This window comes from Corvus brachyrhynchos, unplaced genomic scaffold, assembly GCF_000691975.1.
Source record: "Corvus brachyrhynchos isolate BGI_N302 unplaced genomic scaffold, ASM69197v1 scaffold407, whole genome shotgun sequence".
Taxonomy (NCBI): domain Eukaryota; kingdom Metazoa; phylum Chordata; class Aves; order Passeriformes; family Corvidae; genus Corvus; species Corvus brachyrhynchos.
This window is the reverse complement of record NW_008239056.1, coordinates 569,144-576,221: the sequence shown is the minus strand read 5'-3', so window position 1 is coordinate 576,221 and position 7,078 is coordinate 569,144.

The following is a 7,078-nucleotide window of genomic DNA, read 5'->3' as shown; positions in this document are numbered from 1 at the left end:
AAGCACGTGTAGCCATGCGAATCGGGCATTCCACTGTTCCAGCTCGATTTCTGAATTAGCTCCTTTCTGTGACCATTTCAGGAAAAGAGAAGATAAGTGAAAAAACAAAGCAAAACAACATTTTCCTTTCTCGAACATCTTAAAAAGCACTATGGGAAAAGACAAAGGCCATGCAGGTTCCTGTGAAGAACCTCCACATAGGTGGAAAAATCTTCTGTAGTCCAGAAATGATCACAGCTGAGGGGAACAGGAGCCATCATTCCTGTGTGATGAAGGGCTTCAATGAAATGCCCAATTTTCAGAAGTGTGGGGCACTCCCAAGTACCACTAAAATCAGCAGCAGTGGCAGATGTTGGTGTTTCTTACAGAGGGTGTTTCAACTCTTACTGAATTATTTATCACCACTTAAGGCATCCATACTTGAAATATTTTACTTCAGGATTTTCTGAAAGTGATAACAAACAGTGCCAGACAAAACATTTTGGCATTGCCTTTTTCCCCCCCGAGAAATAAAATTTGGTTGAAAATATCACATTGATTCAGTAAAAAAAAAGCAGACATTTCCAAATTCAGTGATTTTGATATTTCAAGAAAAAGCATGTATATTTACTGGTATAAAAGGCTGTTTGTCTTTAAATTTCTTTAATATTAGTTTATAAGGCTTAAAAGTTGCTGCTCCATTTATTATTTCTGTAACTGAGTGTGTGTGTGAGCAGAGAGTGGATGATTCTACCTGATTGTTTTTGGTATAATAAAGATGAACTGGACAGTCAGAATAAAAAGATGTTATTCTCACAGGCAAGAAAAAGAAGTCCTACTGATTAATTAGGACCAATTAATTAATATTTATTAATTTAAAACTTTAAGAAAATAGAAACATTTTAATAGCCTTTTCTAAAATATATATATTTGTTTGAAGAGAGAGATTGAAAAAAGCAGTCTGGGGAGGAGAAGAGCAGCCTGGGAAAGAGAAAAGTGAAGCTTATTAATAAAGATTTTTTTGTGTGTTTTCAAAACAAACAAAAAACCCCAAATCAATCCCAAAGCTTTTATTTAAAGACAGAATGAAAAAATAAGTTAATAGTTTGCTCAGAGAGATAAGATTTTATATAGCTCAATACACTGGAGTGGAACAGTGAAATGGGTATCTTTTGCTGTCAGAAGAGCGAGTCAGAAACATGCCTAGAAAAGTTTGTAACTTCTTCCCAGTTGGCTTAAAAGCATTTCAGTAAAACAGCAGAGAACACAGAGGCAAGTACAGAACAGCACTGTCCTTCATGGCAGACGTGTTGGAAGTGTCTGGGAGAATTGCACTGCTCACTCACTGATCTTCTGAGAGAAAGAAGAAATCTCAGCTCAGGGCAAGCAAAACATACAAACAACCAGGCTCCAAAAATGCATGGTACATGCAAAATGCACCAGAAGAACTGAAATACATGCACACAAAAATCCTGCTTTGTCCTGCAGTGTTTTCCCCAGTTAATTTCTTAGGTCACTGTACATGACTAATTATTTGCATTTGGGTTTCTTTTCTTTTACTAAGGTAGTAAATGCGCTACCAATCTTAATGTTTTGAAATTAAAAATCAAGGTAGTGGAAATGACTGACATGTTTTATCTTACATTTTGAGAATTATTTTGCTCTGCTGCTTAACTCCACTTTGGCTGTGTTTTGGTTAAAATATTTTCCATGGGTGAAAATATCCAATATTATTCCAGAGACATGCTGTTAATTTTGAAGTTTGCATTGGATTGGGATGTCACAGCTGAAATACACATCATGGTCACCAGGAACATTGCCACATGTACCTGTGCAGAAGCTATGGATGATGATGCTGGGAGGATGCTAACCAGGAAATTGTGTCCCTGCTCTGCCACAAGCTGTCTGTGTGACCTTGGCTATGTCACTTACTCCAGTTATGGCATCATCTGATTGTTAAAACACATTTAGCAACCTGTCTGGCTGTGAAAGCAGGTGAACTGTGACCCAGAGCAGAACCCTTCCAGTTTCACCTCAGCATTCAAAATAGAGTTGTTCTTATTTCTCTTTCTTACATACAGTAACACAGTTCCACACTGCATTAGAAGTGTCTTGCTTTGCTTTTTTTGTGTGCAAGAATATGTAAAAAAAAATCAGTTTAGGTTGTCTTTTATGGGAGGGTATTTTCACCCACAAACCTGGAAGCCATGCCTATTTCATTCAGGTTTCTGAATTAAAATAAAGATTTAGAAACCAGATTTGAAAGCTTGGCCTTAGAAAAAGTCACTTTCCAATAAACATAAAGGATTTCAGGGAAAAACACAAACTACATTCAGATTTCCAGGCATTGTAAAGTTCACATAGGGGGATACCTGATGATGGTCTAACAGAGTATTTTTCAAGAAATACTGTTCAAAGATTATGCACAAGTGAATGTTGTATTTAGGATCATGTGAGTGTACACAACAGCGTTCCTTTGTTAATGCGGGAGAAGACTTGAAGTGCGTAATTTTAGCAGATCACAGGAGTCGTAAGAATGCAAGAGCAATTCAAGTCTTCTAAACCTTGAGAGAGCTGAGTTTCTATGCTATTAGATCAAACAAAAAATCTATGTTAAGAACATTTTATGACAATGATTCACTCAAATAAATGTAAGATTTCTTTTACCAACTGATCTTTTTTTTTCTAAAATAGTATTTAATATCTGAAGTTATAAAAAATATTTGTAGTCCTGAAAATTATTTTTATTGTCTATTTTATGTACTATACATGCCTCTTTCAGGAATTATTAAAGAAGCATGAGTCATACGGCACTCATTTACTCTTGGCTCGTGGCCATCCTCAATATATATTTTGCTTTTTTCAAGCCATTCACAGGTACATATGCATGAAAATATTGTTGTGTCAAGTCCCAAGCTCACAGTTAGCACAGCATACATTGTTCATCGAGATATTTACAAAATTCTAGAGCACATAAAATTGTGCATTATTTTGTACCAAAGTTTAAACTTTAACGTACGCTCGGTTGCATATATAGAAACAAGTTACAATAAAAATCTGAACAAAGACAACCAATAAACAGCCGAATTGCTATGTACAAACAAGGCAGGAAGCAATTAAACACTGCCTCACACATTTCACTTAAATTACTTTTTCTTCCAGGGGAAAAAACAAACAACCCCTCTTCCCCTCCTCCAAGTCCCCAATAACCCTATTAAGTCTTCCTTTTTATCAGCAAAATGACTGGAACGCCCATTGCATTCAGAAGTGGATTCATTTGCATAACATGGGAGAGAAGTTTGGCCCCTATTATAAGGAGCAATAATGAATTATGCAGTGTGGGCTTCCCCCAGTACAACTGGTGCCACAACAGCGTGGTGGGCTCACTCTCTGAGCTCAGCTCCAGTGGTCCCTGTGACCTCCAGGGGAATATTTTATGAGAAAAAGCCCCTTTTGTCTTCCTAACACACATCATTTTTACACCAGCATAAATATGTTGTTTTCATGATGACTCCACTGGTCTGGGTCTCAGGTGACATGGAACTGTGAGTCAGGCTGTGCTGGTCTGTACATGGTCTGTACCTGACCCAGCTTCAGTGGAACTACTCTTCATTTACACTGGTGCAAAAGAACCTGGGGTGAGGTCCAAGGACAACAGGACTGGGCCCAAACGGACCTTTACATAAAGAAAACCACAAAAAGTCTGTGCATTCAGCTTCAAATCTGCTTAATAAATTACTACAGTTCACAGTAATAAGGTAGATCAGTGCCACACCAGCTTCTCCAGTGTCAGATCGGTTTCACATAGCTTTTCCAAGAAAGGTAATTAAAATAACAGTAAACATAAAAAGTCTGTTCCTAGTTTTTTGACAAGCTACATAGGCGGTTTTCTGTAGCCTAGTGACAGCCAAGCTCAGTAACACATTCTCCTGTTTTGGGATGACTGGTGTAAAGGCTGAATCTTGCCCAGGATGCTGTGGTGTGAAAAGACGGAGGAAGGCATTCCAGCCTGGCTCGTATTCACCCCAAAACCCAGACTGAGAACCAGCTGCTGGATCAGAGCTCACAGACACCAGCACTGAGGAGAGGTGATCTCTGAGCTGGTGGGATCTCTACAGCATCCAGCAATCATGGATGGGCTGCTCCAGAGCCTGATCAGATGAAGACAACTCCTCCTGGCTTTTCAGAGCTATCTGATCCAAAGGGAGGGCTCTGGGGGCTGCTCCAGGGAGGGTGGGTGGCCTGCTGGTCAGTCCCTGCTGCCAGCTCCAGCATGCCAGGGTCCACCTCAGGGAATGCTCCCCTGCCTTTCTGCAAAGAATATATGGGGCCAAGAGCTCCCCTTTCTCACTTCTGGGCATGATTCAGCCTTATAAATTCTACTTCATGCAATCAAAAGATAAATTATACTTACAAATAAAGCATTCTAGTTACTTTATGTTTTTCTGTCATGGAAAAATCAGAGACCCAAACTGATGAAATCTCCATTGTCTGAAAATTCAGGGCCTGTTTACTAAAAATACTTTTTGCTGATGGCAAAGTTCAACACCTTAGAGAAATTCAGAGTAAGTTTCCAAGCTGTGTACCCTATTTTCAAGTACACTATACCCTTGTTGTTTGTAAGGCTGTATTGAAATTTTACAAAACAGTCATGAGCCGCGCATTTAAACACCTTAAAAGAGTTGACCAGCAACTTAATGCATTTCTTTATACCCTAGAGAATTTAAAGATGCACTGTCTCTTTCCAAAACACATAAATTTTCAGGATAAAATATTCCATGTCCCATCTCCCCCTTTAATGTCTGTATTTAAAAGAAGTGTTTTATAGATTTCTTTGTCTTACTATGTAGAAAATCCAATTGTTAATTAGTCTCAAAAACCAAGTAAAAAATACAAGGATGGGAAATAAATGCTTGAGCTACAGGCGTCTTGAGACAAACTGTCCATGTACAAACTTGTCTTCCTGTGGATGCAAGGAATTTTGAGTGTAAAACTTGCAGTTTACCTATATCTCACTTCCTACCAACAGAAACAAGAAAGTTTGAGACCACTAAAGAGGGGGATATGCTCCACATTGAGTTTTTGCTTTCTGTGGGGTCATAATATTAGAACACTATATTCTTCTCTAGCCAGTCCAAGTCACTGCTAGAAATAGGAGGGACTGGGTTCAACCCAGGAGAAGATATACTCCCTGGAAAATGCAGGACAAAAGTTCTGGTGCAAGATGGATGCGTAAGAGAGACCCAGAAGTTGCAAAGCCCAAGTACCCTTTAGAGAGGAGAGCTTCAGCTGATACAAAGTGGGCACAGGCTCCTTTGAATGAACTGTCTGCTGGCCACTGAAACTGGTGTGGTGCAGGCTCTGAACCATGGCACTGCCCATCTCTGTGCAAGAATCCTTGGAGGGTCACTCAAGCTCAGCCTGGAGAAAGGGTTCCCAGTAATTAAAGATCTTGATTCTTAATTTAAATTTGATTCTGGACTGTGAGCATATACTCAGCTCTGCTCAGAAGAGTCACTGGTGGAGTCCTCTATGGAGTGGGGCTAACAGTGCTGTACTGTGCATTTTCCAGGATTCTTTTCAGTTGCTGAAGTTGCTTGTGAAATGTGTGTGTGATGTTCCTAAGAGAACTGCAGAATAATTGTGATTTGTATTATGGCAGTACTTGGAAGGCGCTGCTTTCTACTATTTATTTATCTCTGGGTGTTCATTGCTGTTCTTTTAAGGAGACTCAAAATAGGTGGGGATAGCAATTTTGAACAAGAACATGTATTTTTACCAAAAGATAAGTCAGTGCTTTGTAACCAGAAGTATTTAAGCCCATAACTATCAATTAGTACTTTGACTATTAAAGTTTGTGGAAGAACCTCAATTTAGAGGCAGTAGATCAAGGAAACACATCCCATTGGCATCACCTAAACACTACTTCCACAGCAACATTAAAATCAAGACAGAGTAGATTTTGGCTGGTATTTGCACTTCCAGAGTCAAATTTCATCTCAGCACAGAAGATTATGTTGAAGTCAAGCCCTTCCTACGAGTAAAGAATCCAGTCCTTTATTAGCTACATGACTGCTTCTGGAAAAGTCCAGCAGCAGGAGCAGATAAGAGATTTTTACAGCCTTATCTCACCAGTAGTGTATGCCTCTCTGCTGGAGATTTTGCTCCTTCTTGCCCTCATTGTTCCCGATGAGCCAAAGCAAAGTGACGTGGATTTCATTTAGGAACATCTTGTTTCATCTCATCACTTTCTGCAAAAACATATGGCCTCAGTGTATGGTTATTTTATTCTTTAATAGTTTTATGGCAGTTTTCCTTAGAGGCGAAACAGATTAGGGGAGCCCGGGCGAGGTGCTTGACACTGAAAAACTGTGTCATTTATTTTGGTTCTGCACAGAAGCATTACATTGCTTGTCTCTCCCTGGTGAAAAGCCATCTGCTAATAAACAGAATCTAAAGTAACCAGCTGTGAGTGCCCTCAGTGACAGTCAGACATCTCTGCTTGGCTCTGTGGTGAGTCAGGCTTTCCCCATCCCCAGTTCCATACAATGTGTGCCCCTCTAGCTGCAAATGGGCACTGACACTGCTGCTCCCCCTGCATCTTCTCACCCACAGGAATTTTTGCTGTGGGTCTCATCCAAACCCTGTGGGAGTGAATGGAAATCTTTCCATCCTCACTTTGGATCAGGTAATGAATGAGTATTTTTGGTGCAAAAAGTTAACTTCCCGCTCCCGAAAAGAGAAATTACAAATGTAAATCCCTTATAGAAAGTTTTTGCCCTTCCTATCACTGCAAAGACTCTTCGTGGCTTCCACATACTGACCAAGCATAAAATAGTGAATAACATTTATTTTTGAATTTATGGATTGAGTTCACAGGGATTTTAATAGCACTGGGGTTATGGAAGTGCTATTTTAATAAGGACCACAGATCATGGGCCCAAATCCTTACCTTTACCTCAAGGACTTGTAAACTCAACTGTTTAACTCAAATCTCTTTATTGGGGGCCTTAGAATGTATCCACCTGGAGGCTGGAAAACCAAAAGGTAGAAGGCTACACAAACACGGAGTGAGGGAATTTAACCAGCAGGGATGTGG